The sequence below is a fragment of the Artibeus jamaicensis genome, unplaced genomic scaffold (assembly GCF_021234435.1).
Source record: "Artibeus jamaicensis isolate MK-2021 breed Jamaican fruit bat unplaced genomic scaffold, CSHL_Jam_final contig_1998, whole genome shotgun sequence".
Taxonomy (NCBI): Eukaryota; Metazoa; Chordata; class Mammalia; order Chiroptera; family Phyllostomidae; genus Artibeus; species Artibeus jamaicensis.
The window spans coordinates 13,886,659-13,906,936 of record NW_026521407.1 but is presented as its reverse complement, the minus strand read 5'-3'; the positions used below and the strand labels follow the sequence as shown (position 1 = coordinate 13,906,936).

Sequence of the window (20,278 nt, the reverse complement as noted above, 5' to 3'; positions counted from 1 at the left end):
GGTTGAGGAAGTTTTCTTCAGTTGCTGGTTTGCTGTGTGTTTTTGCCATAAAAGGATGTTGGATTTCATCAAATGCTTTCTTTTTTAAAGATTTTATTTATTTACTTTTAAAGAGAGGGGACTGGAGGGAGAAAGAAAGAGAAACATCGATTTGTTGCCTCTTATATGTGCCCTGACTGGGAACTGAACCAGCAACCCAGGCCTGTGCTCTGACTGAGAATCAAATTGGTGACCTTTCACTTTGTGGAATGATGTCCATCCAACTGAACCCTAACTGAGCCACACCAGTTAGGGTTCAAGTGCTTTTTTTGGTATTGAAATGATTAAATAGTATTTATCCTGTATTAATATGATGTCTTACATTAGTTGGCTTTAAGATATTAAACCAACCTTAAATTCCTAGGATTAACCACTTATCAAAGCGTTATAATCTTTTTAATATGCTGCTGGATTCATTAGCTAGTGTTTTGTTGAGGATTTTTACATCTATATTCATAAGACATATTGGTCTGTAGTTTCTTGTGGTATCTTTGTATGGTTTTGGTATCAGGGTAATAATATGATCTTGCCAGCATAGATATTCTAGGGAGTGTGAGTAGTTCTTCCCCTCCTCTATATAGAAGGATTTTTTTCTTCTTTATACCACAGAAGATATAGTTTTCATTTAGCTGTTTTATTATTTTTTGTTCTGCTAGTTGAAATTAGTTCAATTGTATGTAAATTTGATTGTGGGAATTAATCTGGAGTCTGGCTGAAAAGTACTGAATATTGTGTTCTATTATTTTTGTCATTCTCATTTAGAAGTGAGAAAAGATTGTTGTTAAGAAAATTATATGCGAACCAGAGGATCGCGGTTCAATTCCCAGTCAGGGCATATTCCTGGGTTGCAGACCAGTTCCCTGAAGGCCAGTTCCCAGCAGGGGATGCACGAAAGGCAACCATACATTGATGTTTCTCTTCCTCTCTCCTTCCCTTCCCTTCTAAAGATAAATAAAATCTTTAAAAAAAAAAAAAAAGAAAGAAAATTATATATGATTTCTTAGTAAATGAATGGCAGAGATAAGACAGGAACTTGAGCATTTCCTGAATTCCAGACATGTTCTCAGTACCTTGTGGTCTTATTTATAATATTGTACCCATGACAGTTTTTACATTCGAGATTTTCAGGTTTCATTATCTGTATAAAGGGACTATATTCAGGTTTTTTTTTTTTTAGTGTGCATATTAATCTATAAATGACCTAAAGCAATGCTTGTCCAATTTTTCCTTTAAAGTACTCAGTCTGGGGTTGTCCAAAGCAGCTTGTCAAAAAAGGGACATTTCTCTGAAGACTCCTTATATTGATCTTGAAAAAATGAGACTTGCATTTTGCTCTGTAATATATTTACATTTAATGAAAGTGTATTTGATTTTACTATCTTTAAATTGACGTTCCAGCACGGTCTCTCCTATTTATTGAGTGGCTTCATTTACTCCTTAGTCCATAGCTGTATGCTCTAGAGCGTGCATGAGAACCCAATTCAAGAATCCAGGAGTTAGTGGATTAAAACATAATGTTCCTTTCCAGGAATGATGTGCCTCTCCAGTGAAGGGAACAAACATGTTTGCTCCACAATTCCTAGATTTGCTTTGCCATCAGAGTGAGATTTTAGAAGTTGCATCTGAACTTTGGACTCAGCAACTGACTTAATTTTTTTTTCTGTTTTTAAAAATGCCTTTTGTGCCCTGGCTGGTGTAGCTCAGTGGATTGAGCGCCGGCCTGTGAACCACACAATCGCGGTTCAATTCCAAGTCAGGGCACATGCCTGGGTTGCAGGCCTGTTCCCAGCAGGGGACTCACAAGAGGCAACCATACATTGATGTTTCTCTCCTTCTCTCCTTCCCTTCCTCTCTAAAGATAAATAAATAAAGTCTTTTAAAAAAAAGCCTTTTGCCTTATGCACCTATCACCTCCTTTTCTCTTTGAATGTCTTTCCCCCCCTGACTCTTTTTTCGTAGCTGTCTTGAAGTTCTTCTGCATGTTTACCTTTACATTTCATTTGGAAAAGAAGCCAGGAAATTTGTTGGTAAATTTGGGGCAAATTCCAACATTCAGGTTTATTGTTTGGTACAGTGTTTAGGTCTTGGGCAGACTGCTTCATTTGACTTCGCCTCATCTGCAAAATTGGTGTATTAGAGCATCCCCTTTATATTTGGTCATTTATCTTTTTTGGTTAATTCTGATTATCTGTTATTCTGAATTAAAAAATGTTCTATACTATAGTTCAAAGCTTTAGAAATAAAGTCCACCTAAATAATCACTATAGTTTTTCTTTAACTCCTTGAGAAATTACAATATTCGTATAAAGTACTGGCTAACCTGCATGCTTTAGAAGTCCGTGCTTGTGTTTCTACTTTGAAATCTGGGACTACAGAGGAGAAAACCATCAATTTCGGATGTTAGATCTAACATAGCTGATAGCCTGAGAGGACCCGATTTGTTTCTTTAAGGAATATGGCTGTATTCGGTTGAATTTTAATGTTATCTCCTGAAATATCCCCAAATAATTACTCCTAGGTTTAGGAGTGCTTTCAGGGTTAACCTTAACTTTAGTTATTGTTCTCATAACTAACACAGTTAAATCATTAGGCTGCCTAATTAATTTTTCTTAATGAGTTATTGGATCACTTCTATAGAGAGATGGTAAGATAGCATCTTTATGTAAATTCCGAAGTCTGTATCTCTAGTACAGGGGCGTCAAACTCATTTTCACCAGGGGCCATATCAGCTTCGCTGTTGCCTTCAAAGGGCCGAATGTAATTTCAGCTCCTTAACAGTTAAGGAGTAGTTACATTTATATAGTCCTAAAATTATTTCAGTCCTTTGACGGCAACCAAGAGGCTGATATAGCCATTGGTGAAAATGAGTTTGACGCCCCCGCTCTAGTATAAGAAAGAAAATCATCTAGTTAGGTGGGATTGAAATTAAGGAATATCATGTATTCTTATAATACTTTTCCATTTAAAGTTTTGCAAATGACAAATTGTTTAATCTTACTGAAAGTTTGTTGCTACTGGACTGAACACATAAAAAAATACGTATTTTGAATCAGTTGAGACTTCCATTTAATTAAAAAAAAATCTTGATTTTTGAGCTTTATAGTAACTAACCAGTGTGGGGTTACAGTTTCCTTACTTGGCTAATCTTGATACTTGTGAAATTGTGAAATAGGCAGTATTGTTTGGGTTTAATACCTTTATCAAATTAGTACTTATAATTTGCCAAGTGAGTAGCATGTTTCTGTTGGGAGGATATAACTCAGGAAGGCAGGGGATGGCAGTTGGAAAAGTGAGAATTGGAGACCGCACTCTGATCCCAGTGTCTGCTTCATCTTTGAGGCTTTGGGCAGTCTCCTCACTGTTTTCTCTTGGCTTCATTTTCACACTAATAAAATTTGGAGGTTAAACTAGATGGCCTTTCATATTCCTTGTGCATCCAAAATTTGTTGATTTAAATTTCTTAAGTTTTAGTTTATTCTGGCTTTCTATTTAATACTTAGCTGGTTAAATATTTATAAAAGCATGCATCAATTTCTGTTTAAAGATGCTTCTTTCATGATGTAAGTTTAACATTGTCTAAGATAGATTGGTGTGTTCATTTCTGTGCTGTCTGGAACAGAATCTTGAACTTAGTAAGTGCTTACTAAATTTTTAAAAAATAAATGCATTTTAACTTTAAAAAAATATGGTTTTAGAGTTATGATTGTAAATAATCCTTTTCAGAATTGGAATGTTAGGGAAGTCAAATTATTTTTATGCATAGTGTTATCTGAGTTGATGAATGAAGACATTATTTGCCAAAGTCTGTGGAATGAGATTTGAAGTTTGAATTAAGGAAGATGTACTGATTTTTAGCTATCTCATTTTAATTAATTAATTAATAGTCCTCATCTGGGGACATGCTCGTTGATTTTTAGAAAGAGGGGAAGGAAGGGAGAGAGGAGAGAAACATTGGTGTGAGAAACATTGATTGGTTGCCCGTATGTGCCCTGACCAGAACCAAATCTCCAACCTGGGCATGTGCCCTGTGCCCCGTGCCCTGATCAGAAATTGAACCCAGGACCCTCTGGTTTACAGGATGATGCTCCATCCAACTAAGCAACCTGGTCAGGGTTCATTTATTTTAACCTTTCAGTTACTAAATTTGGAAAATAGCTTCATTTATTAATAATAATTATACTAATAGCTAAACTTACAAGGTAGGCACTATTATATCCTTTTTTACAGAGTAGAAACTGAGGCTTATAGGTTAAATATTCTGCTCAAAATAACACAGCTGGTCAGTATGGAGGCACAATAAAATCTAGGGCTAGCCTTGGGTCCTCTACTCTTAATTATCATACTATACCTTTTTTCATTTATTCAGCAAATTCTTATGAAGTGCCTCCTTTTTCAAGGCTATGGACTAGGTCCTCGGGATGCAATGGTAAATAACAAAAACCGGGGTCCTTGTCAAAATTGTTTAGGCTTTAGGACTTTCTCCTGAGTTAATATAAAAATTGCTTTTTAAAATTTATTTATTTATTTACTTTTAGAGAGAGGGGAAGGGAAAAAGAAAGAGAGGAAGGAAAATCATGGATTGGTTGCTTCTCGTACACTGACCAGGGACCAAACCTGAAATCCAGTCATTGTTCCCTGACTGGGAATCAAACTTGTGACCTTTCACTTTGCGAAACAATGCCCAACCAACTGAACCATACTGGGCAGGGCTAATAATTGCTTTTTAAAACATGCAAAACAAAATAATCCCTGACCCTTGTGAGATTAGTTTGGACATGTGAAGTACTGAATATGTTATAGAACCATTCTGTGTCAGAGTTTCTGGTTTGTTAGAAAATACAACATATGGTTGGGGAGATTAGAGTGCCTTTTGGAATATGTTTATTGTATAGATGAGAATAATCTGAAATTGGAATATCCTTATTTCTTGCCTTAAGGGCTTCTAGGAAGTGAGAATGATATATGAAAACAACCTTAGGGGAATTAGCATTTAATCAAGAGCAGGGTAATGTTGTACCAGTTACCTATATTATTATTATTATTATTATTATTATTATTATTATTTTAAGATTTTACTTATCTTTAGAGGGGAAGGGAAGGAGAGAGGGAGAGAAATATGATGTATGGTTGCCTCTCACGCATGCCCTGCTGGGAGGTAGGTGGTCTGCAACCCAGGCATGTGCCCTGACTGGGAATTGAACCATGATTGTTTGGTTTGCAGGCCCGAGCTCAATCCACTGAGCTACACCAGCCAGGGCCAGTTACCTATATTATTTATTTATTTACTTAATTGATTGAGAGAAAGAGAGAAAGAGGGAGGGAAAGAAAAACATTGATTATTTGTTCCCCTTATTTATGCATTGATTGTTTTTTTTTTTTAAGACTTTATTTATTTATTTATTTAAAAATATTTTCTTTATTTATTTTTCGAGAGAGGGGAAGGGAAGGAGAAAGAGAGGGAGAGAAACATCAATGTGTGGTTGCCTCTCAAGTGTCCCCTGCCGGGAACTGGCCTGCAACCCAGGCATGTGCCCTGACTGGGAACCGAACCGCGATACTCTGGTTCGCAGGCCCGCGCTCAATCCACTGAGCTACGCCAGCCAGGCTATTTATTTATTTTTAGACAGAGGGGAAGGGAGGGAGAAAGAGAGGGAAAGGAACATTAGTGTGTGGTTGCCTCTCACGTGGCCCCCACTGGAGACCTGGCCCACAATCCAGGCATGTGCCCTGACTGGGAATCGACTGGTTACTCTGGTTCACAGCCCGAGCTCAATCCACTGAGCTATACCAGCCAGGGCTTGTTTTGTATTTTTTAATGACTGAAACAAAAAAGATCTAAAACTGCAGCTTCTGGAAGAGCCGTTTGTCCTTGCCAGCCTTGTACCGCTCTTCGAACTTTACCTTAGCCTCCCATTGGGCCTTGTGTTTCAGAGCAGGGTCTCTGAAGATGTCTTGTTGATGACAGTTTTGTCCAAGGGGATATCCAGAGTATCTTGTGGGCATGAGGTGAATGTAGTTACAAACTTTCACAAAGGACTTGATCTTAGACCTCTTAGCAATTTCCTTCTTGCCCATGGCAACTGTCACTTTGCAGGGACAGTGGTCAATTCCAGCCACAGAGCATTGCTGTAGGGGCGGTCTGATGTACCATCATCAATGTTCTTCATGATGACTGCTTTGCGTCCGGAGTAGTATCCAGCCAGGGCCAGCACCACCTTCCTGGGTTTCATAAACTTGCCCATGTTGACAGTAGCCACTGGGGCCTACAGCAGAAAGGAAAGAACCTGGTTGGTTGATTCTTGTGTATGCTCTGATGGAAGATTGAACCTGTCACGTTGGCATATTGGGCAATGCTGTAACCAGTTGGGCTACCCAGCCGAGGCTGTTAAGTGAAGTAAGTAGGTGATAATGGTTGTGTGGTGGAACATATCTTGAAGGAAAAACAAGTTGGAGGGGCATTGCAAGACAGGAATGAATGAGGAGGGGAGGGGTGGTTCTCTTTTTTCTGGGCAGAAAGAACACAGATCAATGCATGGATCAGTATAGAGTTGTATATAGGAAGGAAGGGCCTTCCTGAGGATTAAATAATGTTATGTAAAATAAATGTTTTGGTTTTTTTAAGATTTTATTATTTTAGAGAGGGTAAGGGAGGGAGGGAAACATCAAAGTTTGGTTGCCTCTCACACGTACCCTACTGGGGGACCTGGCCCACAAGGCAGGCATGAGCCCTGTTCACAGTCCTGTACTCAATCCACTTAACCCACACCAGCCAGGGCAAAGACCAAGGTTCTTGCCAACTCGTTCACCGGCATCTTCAGGCTTGCTATAAAGTAACTAGTGATTTGAGGTGTCATGTTTAGCACTATTGGAGGAAGAAGGAATGTATTTTCCTCATCTTTAGGGTGCAAAAATTTTTCTCAATTATTTCTTGGAGATCTTGCAGTGGGCTTCCATTCATGTCTTATTGGCTGGGGTTGGGTTCCATGCCCATTCCCAATCATAGGCAAAGAAGAATGGGTTAAAATTAATTCATTAGGATAGAGGACATGGGAGAGTCAATCACAAATGTCTGTACCAACAGTGATTTGAAAATTGAGTAGTATGTAATGTGTGTTTTTAATCAGTTTTGATATCCACTGTGTTTTTGGGGGAATTTTAAGAAAATGTATTTCTCGCTCTAAGATTTTTGTGTTTGTAAGTAGCTCGTCTTTGAATGTTCTTATTTGTAAAAATTGGTGCCTAACTGAAAAGACATCTGATTTCAGTGAAAAAGAGGGTGACTGATTTATGTGCCATAAACACTGTGATCTCCTGACTCTTGTGCTAAGCAATGAGAGAATGGGAAAGTTGGAATTTTTTCCTAAAATGCATATTTTGAAGAGCATTTCCACCTCTTGCCTTCGAAAGGATATCCATTGAAAAAATGTATTTCATATAACCTTGGCTATTTGGGGGCCTAGTTAAATCTAGCAGTTGACTTTTAAAGGTTAAAGCAGTAGTAAGATTATTTTGTGCTGGGTGTCTTTGAACATATTTAAGTATACATTGCAAAGAACTTTGCCTTATTTGGTGTTTTTCATTCTGCTCACTTGGATTTCAGAAGCCTCAGATTAGGGCTCTAGTTCGCCATCTATTGGTCCTTGAATTGTATGTTTAACACCCTCACGCTACACTTTGTGGACTTACTTTTATGTGGAGACATAATTTGTGTACATTTTTTAATCAACTAAATATTCTGCCCCAGGATTATACATTAAAAAGCCAAGAGTAGGATCTTTGTATGTGTGTACAAATATGTTTACATATATTAGTTTATTCTTTGTGTAATCTGACTTGGTGACTTTTTTAATTAGTTGCTTTTGATATTTGAGAATGATGACTATGAGAGAATGATTTCAGGAATACAAATGGAAACTCATGAAAATATAGGTGCAGATGCTACAGGAGCTGTGAGTTAGTATAACTTTGTGGGAGGACCAAAGCTGTTTTTCTGACTAGCAGAAGTGAGGCATACCACCGGATATTGGTGCTGGTAAGCCACAAAACAGTATTGAGCATTTCTCATCTTCATGTTTGGTAGTAGAACATACTCTCCTCATCAGCTGAATTGTTGGAGGCATTTCTTATTTAGTCATTTAAAATAATACTTTGATGAATCCTAGAGGGTTTGTTTTTTTAAATCTTAAAGCACTTAATTCATCTTTTGGCAACTTCATCTTTAAAGGATGATGCAATATAATTTGTGTAAATGTCAAGCTTTGCATTGTATTACTGATTTTATTTTATTTAATCTAGAAAAGTTTCTGTTTTTAAGACCTTGTTTTGGGAAATGAATAAAATACTGACAAACTGGTCAAGAGAAATGATAAAGTGCCACTTACTTAGACCAATGGTAGGAAGGTGGGAAGTTTGCTTTTTCTTGAGATTTGGGTTTCTCTATGGAGTTCTTCATTAAACTTTTACTACATAGCAGTAAACTTCCTTTTGGTGGTGACAGGAAACAAATACTCATTGTGTAATGCCATTTGCCTGTTTTGGCGGATCTGCCAAGCCACGACACCAAAAACAACGCGTGCTTCTTAACGAAAACTACAGTTCCCAGCGAGCCCGGCTGGTGGACCATCATTTCCCCTCTTGCTCCCAGCTTTTCCCGCATGGGCTAGCCCGGCGCGGGCCTGGGCCCGCGCCTGCGCAATGACGACGTGCGCTTTTTTTTTTTCTCCTCCTTTTTTACCCTGGCGGCGGCGGTGCGCGGCGCTGGGGCTAGTGCCGAGGCGTGCTGCAGTGTACGGAGGCAGACTGCTAGGACAAAGGGCGACAGGAAGCGCTTCACTGGCCAAGAAGCTTCCTACCCGATTCAGCGCACCTTAGCCCTGGACTAGGGTGGCAACGTCTGCATTAGCCTACAGGCATTACTACACAGTGCAAACAGTTCCTCGTTCACGTCCTTTCGCTCCACCGCTCCTGCCCACCTTGCCCCTCATAGCCGGCGCGCGGCCCCACCAGCCCCAGCGCAGCGGGAACGTGACGGCGTCAGTGCCTCAGGTTAGCCTCACCTCAGCCGAAGCAAGGGCCCGCTCCCGCCTGCCGCAGTGCCGTGTGCCGCCGCCGCCACACGTGTGGGAGCAGCTGGGGCCCTGCGCCCGCGACCTCCGCAGATGGAGGTGCAGCAACTGCGGCCGCGACGAGGAGCCATGACTGAGGCGGCGGCGGCGACTGCGGCCGCGCCTCCTGGCGGCCCGTGGGGGCGGTGCGACGGGCGCCCCCTGGCGGCGCGCCGGGGCGGAGCGGCCCTTCGCCGCCGCAGCCGCAGCCGGCGGAGGCGCTGCTGTCCCTCCTCCCCGTGTCCCCGGCGCTCGCCCGCTCGCTCGCTCGCTCCATTCTCCCTCCGCTTCAGATTAAAGGGGGGGAGGGAAAAGGAGCTCGGCCGCCATTTTCCCAGTGCCGCCGCCACCGCCGCCACCGCTCACCGAACCGGCGGGAGAACCGAGCACCGTAGCGAAGCCGTCTCGTCTCGCCGCCGCGGCGCGGGGGACGGCCGGAGCGCGCTCCCCGGCCAGGAACAGACGTCTGGGGGTGGCGGCTGGGGTGCGGGTTCGGGCTGCAGACGGCGGCGCTTGTTTGTGCGGGGCGGGGGGGGGCGGCTTCACTCTCTGCCCCCGCCCGCCCGTCCTCCCCGCCGGGTTGCGATCCCCGGCTGTGCCCAGGCCCCGCCGGAGCCGAGGAAGGCCGGAGAAAGGGCCCAAAAGAGAAGAAAAAGCGGCCGCTCCCCGCCGCCTTCCCCTCCCCCTCCGCCTCGCCCCCCCGCCCGGAAAGTCAGGGCGGCTCCGGGCGCCGGGGGGGAGGAGAGCGGGGGGCCCGGGCCGGAGCCGCCACCGCGCGCCCCCGCCCGCCGCCGGCCCCGGGCGCCCAGGCCGGGGGCTGTTTGCAAACTGCGCCCATTTTGTGGGGCTGAATCCGCCCGGGCTACGCTCCTCCATCACGTGGTAGGTGCTGCTGCTGCTGCTGCTCCTTTCCTCCACCTCCTCCCGCTGCCCTTTCTCCTTCTCCTCGCTCTCCCTGTGGCTCCCATTTCTCCCTCTCTTTGTTAGTTGTAACTGGAAAGGCAGGGCAGGGCAGGAAAAATCCCCGGAACTTTAAATGGCCTCTCCGGGCTTCCCCGCTGCGGGTCTGGGGCTGGGAGTCGCCCCAAGGGCGGGGGTGTGCGGGGGCCCTTCCCCACCAGCTGCCGCCTCGTTCGCCAGCTTTTCCTTTGGCGTTCTATTTAAAAATGAGGCCTTAAGAACACGATTTATTCCCGTTAAAAAAAAAAAAAACAAACTCTGGCTCACGCCTTGAACTTCTTAACTGCAAAAGGCCTTTCACTGCTCGAAACATCTTGCATGTTTCTTGGTGTATATCACAACTCTTGATTGTTTAGTTAGATGGTTATTTGTTTCATTTATTTTTGTTGCCTGTAAATTGAGGTCACTTAGGTTTTCAGATCTGGTTTCCCTCAGGCGGACGTGTTTTTTTTTTTTTAAACTAAAGAGGAAGAGGCATTTATTTGCTTTTAAGTGAGTTTGGGGGGCCTGTTTTCCGGCTGACGGTCTTTTGATTCTCAGCATATAGTTTTGTTGTTCTTCCATATGATGAACAGTAGCCTCATGTTTTACTTAAAAATCCTTTTGTTTTCCATTTTCTCAGTGTGGTATTTTTGAGAAACACGTTACCTAACTATTGCTTATTGGATTGCCTTAGGGGAGAAGGAGTGACATGATGGCGCCACTTTAAATTGCTCTTTCCTCCTTCTCCGTTTTTCCCCTTTATTCTAGAGGTCACTGGTGCACTTTTCGTGACCTATTAATAAAATCGTACTTGAGAAAATTAACAGTACAACTCGTAGGGCTAGAGTTTGGTATCTAAAGGGTCGGGAGACGCGAATCCCAAGGTCCCCAAAGTTCCGAGAGATCTCCCTAGTCCTGCCTCGCCTCCCTCCCCTCCATTCACAATCCCGGTGTTGCCATCTCCTTTGTCACGTGGTTAGCAATCATTGTGGGGTTTTTTGTTTGTTTTGGGGTGTGTTTATATTTTTTAAATGTCCAGAAGAACCTACCCCTTCCCCTTTGGAGTGAGGAAAACGTTTTAGTTGTTTTAGTTTTAGAGTTAGAGAACATTTGTGAAAAACGATAAAATTACATAATCTTTGCCTTGCATAATCATGATATAGTTATAGATTGTTACCGAACTTCGTGTCTAAAGCACTTTCAAGAATGGAGTAGTGCCTCGGAATATGTTTTTCATGTCAGGATAGTATAGTTTCTATTTTTCCTACTCGTGGGGTCATTTAAAGTGCCACTATTTATAAAGGTTTAAGTGGGTGTGTTTTCCCCTCCCCCTTCCACAGGCTATACTTGGTTCCGTTTCTAACATATTGTCTGACCAATTTAGAAGTTTTCAATTTTCTGCACATTTGTCAGTTAAAACTATTTTTTATCTACTAATAGCAGTAAGTACTTTTGAGTAATAATTGTATTTTATCTAAAGGTATTTTATCACATTTCTGTTGTGCATTTGATCTGGAGAGATTTTGTTTTTAATTTGGGTTGAAATGAATGTTCACTTATCTGTTTCTTCATACCAGTTTTCCTAATAATTGGGTAAATTCCTGCTTTATAAAATACTAAGCATATTGGTGTTTTTCTGCACAGGATACTAGCCACTTTTATAACTAAAAAAATATTGTGGTTTAAGAAAGATTTTTTAAAGTAAATATGAAATGTAGCGATTTTTAAAAATGCATTCATTCTTGTCTTCTTACTATGTATATTTTCAATGGTTTGGGTCATTTTCTTTCCTAACAGTTACATCATGTCATGTGATATGTGCAGTGTGATGTGTAGTTCTAAAAATAAGGCAAGGTAAAAATGCTCATCCTTTGGGAATTTAAAATATGTATTATAATTGTGGGAGAGCTGATCTATATTTCTGATTTTGGTCATGGAATTCTGATTTCAATTTCCATGAGGTTTCTCCAACAAAGTGCAATTCTTTTGACCTTTAGAGTAGTTGATGTATTTGTTAGTGATTTGTTGATTGGAGGTAGTTAACTTTATTTCTCAAGTGTGCACTATGCACTAGTTGGAGAAAGACATTATATGTGACAAAGATTCTTAACACCTGTATTATGGTTGGGTCTCCGATGACTGCCTCATTGAAATATGTGTGAGAGAAGTATTTTTGATTTGTGCCTGTAGACAGTGAAGAGTAATCAATTAAGTATTCATGGAACCTTGAGGAGGGTGGGGTTTTTGATCCCACATGAATGACTCTGATGAAGTGAAGTATTGAGAGGTGTTCCTGCTTTTTTCCCTGAGAGCCTCATTCAGAACATTAGTATTTGACTTTTGTGCTTTACCAAAGTCAGATGTTAACCTTTTGTGTGATTTTCTTGCCTACACATATTAGTTCTATGGCTAAATCTTCAGAGCATTCTTTGATTATTAGGTGGGTTATCTTTATCCTGTTGAGGAAAATTTTGGAAGCTAGAAAATGAGTAAGCCTTAGTTTAGTTTTTAACTTTTATTAAGGTGAGAAGAAAATAACTGTTGTCCACTTTTTTCTTCCTCAAACATCGCCAATACTCTTCCATCTCTAATAGTGCAAAACTGTAGCCTACATCCTCTGAGTTTTATTTAATAGCCACAGATTTCAATTTTATAAGTGAAAACAAGTTTTAGGTTTGTGTCGTTGCTATAACCTGACTCATATAACCTGTAAACATAGGACCATGTGGTTGATGTTGTTGGTTTAGGAAGATATTTTAGTGTTTGAATGGTTCTAGTTAGGAACTTTTGTGAATAAAGCTTAGTTATCTTGTCATATTAGAAACTTTTTTAAATGTTGTAAAAACATACTAATAATCCATGTTGTATTTTCTAAACAATAGTCATTAAAAATCCTGTGTTTAAAGAGTAATGCTTATTCCTTTTTTATTTCATCTGCTTGCTTGGGGGGCTTGATAGGGTTTTTTTTTCTTCCTGAGGCCATTAAGACAAATTTAAGTGACTTCCTTTCTCTGGAGAGATTTTTAAAATTAATTGATTCTTCTCCCCACCCAAGGATCTCTCCATTCCCTTGAGTTTGAAAAGGAGGGAATCTTGCATACTAAATGTGTGGTCTTCAGTTGGTTGTCTCAGAGCAAATTTTATTATTGAGTGGTTTTTAGAGGTTTAAAAGCACCTTTTCTTTGCCGTATTTTAAGTAAGTTTCTTCCTTGATTGGTTAGACTGTTCTAGGTTTCAGGAATCCCTTTTACATTAGTACCTTTTTACTTGATCACTTTATAAAGAAGTCCAGTGCAGGTGTATCAAAAACTCCAAACACCTGGCCTGCCTGCTGTTTCAATGCAAAGAATATATGAACCATGTCTTTTACCTAAAGTAGAACTTTAATTTTCTGGAAATCTGCATTAAGACTGGTTTTTCAGTCTTATGTGGCTTCTAAAGATGTACGTTTAAATTATAGTTTCTATTCTAATAAATTGCACATTAGCCTCTGGGCATACTAAAAGTTTTGTACAGATATTCTTGCCAAAGTGTAATAATTCATAACACAAAACAAGACTCTTCCATCAGTACTTCCCATTCTCTAAATGTGAGATCAAAACTCTGAAACCACAGTAATGGTTATGAAAGACAATGTGAGTTGGAAAAGACAAATATCCCACTATGCTAGAGGTCACCAACATTTGAAGGTCACTAGAAGAGGTAGGGGGTCAGTTGTGTCTTTGGGGTCACTTGCAGATTGTAGGGACAGTTGTGAGTCATAGGAAAAGGCCAGTTGGGAGGGTCACTTAATTATTCAGTTATCAGTTGGTTCTATGCGATGCCATGTACCTGTCCTTTAGGATGTAGGGTAAAATGTATACATTTTCTCCTACAGGAGAAAATAAGCCAATAGGTGTAATTTACCAAAAAAGCCTGTACTCCAACCAGGACTGAATTTGAGATATTTTTCTTTATTTTTAAATATTTTTAAAAATTATTTTTAGAGAGGGGATGGGACAGAGAGCGGGAGAGATATCAATGTGTGGTTGCCTCTCGTGTGTTGCCCCCCCCCAGCACTGGGGACCTGACCCCACAACCTGGGCATATACTGGGAATGAACTGGTGACCCTTTGATTCACAGGCTGGCATTCAACCACTGTGCCACACCAGCCAGGGTGAAATATTTTTCTTTATGTGTTGAGCTTTTTCTTGTCTTTATTAGAATAAAGGTAAAGCTAAAATGCAGGACATGAAGAAACTGACTTCAAAAAAAAAAAAGTGGAAAACACCGCTCACATTTATGAGTGAAAAGCAAATAAACTTGGGTAGTTTAAAAGAAAAACTTAAAGATTTATATATGAAGGTTTTAAACCTTAATGCCAGGAGGCTCTGAAGGTGAAGACCTTTGAAATTGTCTATTCGTTGGGTAGCAGGTCCGGAATATATAACAGCTACTTAATAAATGTTACTTTCTGCAGGCCTTGCTTTTCCAAGACTTTAACTAGTTCCATAATATTAAAAATTTTTTTAATCCTCACCTGAGGATTTTTTAAAATTGATTTTTGGTGAGAGAGAAAGAAAAGAGATAGATTGGTTGCTTCCTGTACATGCTCCTGGGGAAGGAACCCACAACCTTTTGGTGTATTGGTGGATGCTCCAACCAGCTGAGCAAGGGCTAGCCCCATAAAATTTTAACATTTGAATGCCTTAACCTTACTGGGGAATTATTCAGCTGTATATTTTATTGTTGACTATAAACTTGTCTTTTTTCCTAGTTTTAATATTTAAAAAAATTAATTTCTTCCTCAAGTTTTTGAGAATCAGGAAATGTAAGGTGGAGGTAAATTCAGTGCGGTTTTATCTAAATGTTATCAAAAACTCTGGTTCTTGTTACTTGAACCAGGAATCCCAAATGAGATCTCACTCTGAATTTTAAGTGTAGCAGATTCCACCCTTGTTTGGAAAAAGTTGCTTGAGTGGCTTCAAACTTAATGGAATCCCTCGCTTTTTAATTTATTTTTAATAAAGGGTCAGCTTAGTTGAAGGTCAGACCTGATTAATCTCAGTTGGAGGGGAAGTGTTGGGGAATATAAGAGATGGATAACAATTTTGTTGTTAGAACATTACATGAGAAATTGCTAAAAACTGATATCCAGGCTCGTTCTGCTGCTTGTTATTTGGCCTTTATGGTTATTTATTAGCACCTCCAGTAGAAGGTGTGAAGGGATAGAGGTGAAAAGCTAATTAGTTTAATTTCTGATATTTGCTAGTGTAGAGGTTTTGTAGAAATACTAGTTTGATAAGTTGAACTGTTGGGAAAATTTCATTAAATTGTTCATACATTGTCATGAACAGGACTTTGAAGATCTTAAGCACATTTCAAAAAAAAATTGGGCAGCTGCTTTTGCAGTTCGTTTACTGCTTACCTCCTAGTTTTCCCTTTGGCCTCCCTATGGAATGCAGGAAGGATGTTAGTATTAATATTTAACGCTTCCCTGGCATTGGAAAAATTAATTTTTTCATTAATTCAGTACTCTAAAGGGATGTGGTAGGCTTCGGTGAGATCCCTGGAATTTGGTCAAGGATCCCTGCCAAGAATAACCTGTTTTGCTTTTGAACTGTTTGGACCCTTCAAGAGGTCTTCAATTTTAGGATTGTTCAAACACTTGTATTGTTAGAGTTTGTTAGAAAGAGATGAGATTAAAAGGTACATTTTTTTCTTCTTTGTCTTTTTATGAGCTAGACTGGGAAGAAATTTGAATTCAGTGGCTGGATAGAGGATAAACACAAATAAATATTTTGATAGGCAGTCATCCTTCAAATTTTTTAATGTTTTTAAACGAATGGGATCATGCTTATGTGGCTTGATCTTTTTTCCCCATTTAGCTGTGTATCAGAGGTTTTTCACATCAAAACATAGTTTTCTTTTTAAATAGCTGAGTAATCTAGTGTGTCTTTAAGTGTAGGGTTTTTTTTTTTTGTATTACAGTTGAAAGAATTGTGTATACATCTTTATGGATCTACGAGAATATTTCTTTTGGATAGGTTCCTAGAAATGCAGTTACTGGGTAAAAGTTTGGGTAATTGCATTTAAATTTTTGATAGATTTTGTCTTCAAAAGGCTTAGGTAACCAAATTTAATAGTTTAAAAGGTACAGTTAAAAAGTTTGCCAGTCTGAGGGCAGGTGCTTGGCAATATAAGTGACTGGAACTTGAGGTAGTTGAAGTCTGTCCTAGATTCACTTGGTGCCTGCTTCTTGTTAGGTCATTATCACTTTATGATCAGACATCCACTTTAACTTCATAATGGATCACCAGCTGGTGCACTCAACAATAGAATGCTCAGGTTAAGTATTCCATTGGTCCATTGTCTGCCAGGTACACTGCTACATGTTCTGGATAAAGATAACACAAACCATAATCCCCTTTTAGAGAAGTAGTCTAGGGGAGGAAGAGAAAGACAAAATTAGGAGTTTATATTACATTATGAAGTGTTGTCTAGGATGTCATGGGGTGGGTGCAGGTAAAATCCCAGAGAGAGACCCCCTAGCTCAACTTGGAGTGAATGGGGATAAAACAATGCTTTATCATCTGGGTTTTCCTTCACACATGTTTGCAGTAATGAAACATAATTCTTAGTGAATTATGGGTCTTCCATATTAGACCATGAACTCCTGTGGTCTTCCTGTTATTTATGTCTGGTATTAGTATATATTTAAATGAGATGTCTATGATAGATGGTACCTGAGTGATGGGGATAAGGATTCACATAGGGAATGTTGAGGGGCAGGAATGGGTTTTGGATATGGGATTCTTGAAGTAGCAGTATGGTGGATGCTAGACTATACATGTTCTTTAGGTTTCAACTCAGATATTGTTCCCTCTGGGAAGCCTTCTATAATGACACCCACTCTCAGCTTGTGCAAGGGCCCCTTAATAAGGACCCCTGGGATTCTCTGATGACATAGTAGTGTCTGTCTTTACTTGTCTTTTTCATCACTGTAGGCACTTAGTGTGGTGCTTTAATGTTGTAGGCATTTTAATAAAATGTTTCTTGGAGATAATCAGTTAGTATTCCCAAGTCAGTTTTCCTCTGAAGACTAAAATTTGAAATCTAGTGTCTAGCAGTTAATGCCCTTTCAATTTTAACCTAGCCTTAGCATAATGGCTTTAAAAATGTGCACTTTAGAATTTGGGAAATGAATTGGAATCCTGCTTTCTTCAATTTAGGAATTATGTAATCTTGGGCTCATCACAACTTCTGAATGTCAAGTTTCCTCATCTGTAAAGTGAGAATAAGAATTCTTGTCTTAAAGTGTTATTGTGAAGGGAAATGAGAGCACATCTAAAAGCACAGGACTGACACAGGAAGAGGTCAGTTAATGTTAATGAACAGCAGTCATAATAATAACCTTCATTCAGAGCCTTGAGTCCCTTAGTAATTATAAACCTTTTTTGGTTAAGAAGCCCTGTTGGTATAGGAAAGTGTTAGAGAGTGGGTTGGTGAACATTATTTCTTTGTTTATAATAAAAATTATGCCTCCTGTTCCCTGTTGTATTTCAAAACATATCTACATTTGGTTCCATGTAAAAAAATACTCCACTGTGTCCCATAATGTAACTTTCACTACCTAGCTGCTTTCTTTTTGTCTTTTCTTGAAAAGCCATACATGTACTGCGTGGCTCATCCAAATTGTTCTGTGGATCATCTCCCAAATCTTTTCCCATTATTTTGATTGTCAGTTGCTCTGTCAGAGTTTCCTCATTTTTCTCTGTTTAGCAAAATTGTACTTAAATTTGAAGGCCTACCTCACCAAATGTGTTTTGATTAGTCCAGTCAGTAAGTGCTTACAAAGCTTACTGTGTACCAAGCTGTAGGTAAAGTTAGTGAGCCTGCAAGAGAAAGATGCTAAGGAACACTGCCTGTTTTGGAAATAGAATTAACAAATTGACAATTAGGGAACATTCAGATAATTTGAATTGAGTGATGGGGACTTGAAGTGCATTGTACAATTTAAGCAGGAAGAAAGCAATGTGAATCTGAGTAGTATGGAAAAGTTTCTGTGGAGATGTTATATATTGAACAGTTAATAAAGTATCGGGCCTAAATGGTAGAAGGGCCTTCCACGTAGAAGCAGCAGCCAAAGCAAAATTGTGGAGTTTGGAATCTGGGGGTGAGTTCTAGGTCCATGCCACCTGACACAGTTGCTCTTAATATGTTTGAAGTTTCATCTTGGAGAATTTTGACTTGTGGAAAAGGCACTGGAAGCTATTTTAAAGTAGAGAAGTAAGGTGATAAAAAGGTGTGGAATGGATTGGAGGACATCAGCAGGAAGCAGCCATGATTTAGGTGTCAGCCAATGAGAAAGAACCCTGCCTGGATTTGGGTTGGTAGTGTTAAGAATAAAGAAGATATACTACACCTTATGATTTCATCACAAAGAAGATGAAGTTGTGAAGGAAAAGAGAGCCTATCTCCTGTTCTTAAGAGCCTTTAAATTAATGTTTGTATCACTTATTTGGTGCTTCTGCAAACTTTAGTGTCTTCCAATTTCTGGATTTAAGCTTGGAGAAGACTTTGACCACACTACTGTGATGACCATTTTAGTTGAGGTTCTTGTTGCATCCTGTGTGGATTGTTGCAGTAGATTCTTCATTGCATTTTCCTTTGCCTTTTTATTTTCTTTTAATCCATCTATAGGGTCTTTAGAAAGACCCTAGCTGGTCTTTCTAAAGCACACTTCTGATTTGTTATTCCCCATTTGAAAAACCTTTAATAACATTCTGCTGCCATTTTGAGTAAGGTTGGCTATTTAAGGTTGTCCATTAATGATCTGGCTTTAAACTGCCTTTCCACCTTTTTCTGTACTGCTTCCTCCATTAACTTATACTTATATTTCAATCAAATTGATCATTTCTCTTAACCTTCAGGATATCCTATGGTTTCCTACAGCCTTGCCTTTTCCTGTGCCATTTCCTCTCATTAGAATGCCATTTACCATTCTCTTGTCCTAGCTTTTACATAATGAAAGGTTAGTTAATTTCCAAGTTTCAGCTGACATTTGACAATTTCACGACACTTCCCTAACCATCCTTCCTTCTCCCTTGTGCAGAGTAATGAAGTAATGGGGAAAGAGGTTAGTAGAAGCCACATTTGGGGCGAACTTTTCCCCATCTGATTTTTACTTCTGTTTTCAGTGAAAGAATGTGGTTATTGGGCAGCTAAATGGCCAAACCCCTCCCCTTGGAGGAGGGTTTCTGCAGCTTATCAACATTTTTACAAGGTGGATGCTGCCAGTTTATTCTTGTGTATTTGGGAGTCCTGTCTTGGGAACTAATGAGGAATAAGGCATACTTTTCATTTGTAGGTGTGGAGTTCTGACTTGTAGTATTTGACACAGCCAGCTGCTGCTTTCTAGAAAGAATATATCTTTATGTCTGTAAGAATATATATTTTTATGTGTAGATAGACAGACATAAAGATAGATATAGAGTCTGTATCTCTAAGCAATATTTCTCATTGAGAGGTGTGGTTTTTACCCCCTATGGGACATTCGACACATCTGGAGACATTTTTGGTTGTCATAATTTGTGGGAGGGTGCTATGTATCTAGTGGGTGGAGACCAGGGATGCTGCTAGACCTCCTACAATGCACAAGAGAGACCTACCTCTCCCTATAACAGAAAACTATTCAGCACAAGATGTCAATAGTGCTGAGGTTGAGAAACTCTGCTCTAGGGATATGTTTTTGCTTTTGGAGTCCTACATGTGTTAGTTGGAAATTTGTCCTTGAAAACCTATACTGCATTTTGGAATAATAGAATCATAAGGACAAGAAGGAACCCTGGAAGTCACACGTTTGAACTTTATTTCATCTTGTATCTCTCAGAACAGTTCTGCACGATATTAAAGTGTAAATAGGGAAAAAGTGTTAGTTTGTTAAAGACAAATATTTGCATATTCAGTATGATGAAGGAAGTACATTGTGGATCTCCAACAGGGAAGTTTTTCCCAAATGTGTTTGGCTGCTGAACCTATCTGACATTTTTCCTGTCCCCAGAATACTTCCTTGGAACTGACAGGAAAACCATTACTTACCTAATCCAATCTTGTATAGCAGATGGGTCCTTTCTTTTGTCTGTTTAAGCTTACTGGAGAATCTTTTTTTTTTTTTTTTTAAGATTTTATTTATTTATTTTTAGAGGGGAAG

At 39.8% G+C, this 20,278-nt stretch overlaps 1 protein-coding gene and 1 pseudogene across 4 annotated transcripts in view; one reads left to right on the top strand and one right to left on the bottom strand.

The window, feature by feature from the left end:
* The window catches only part of KANSL1 (KAT8 regulatory NSL complex subunit 1), a 160,916-nt gene that overhangs the window by 17,764 nt on the left and 122,874 nt on the right, over nt 1–20,278 (top strand). For 2 of the 4 annotated variants that reach the window (XM_037163684.2, XM_037163680.2), the window contains exon 1: nt 9,936–10,025. The exons of the other annotated variants lie outside the window; for them this stretch is intronic. The gene's annotated coding sequence lies outside the window, so the exon portion shown is untranslated. Of the gene's footprint in view, nt 1–9,935; nt 10,026–20,278 lie in introns of those variants that run through there. 4 annotated transcript variants of the gene reach the window in all.
* On the bottom strand, nt 5,639–9,290 carry LOC119062619 (60S ribosomal protein L27-like; annotated as a pseudogene).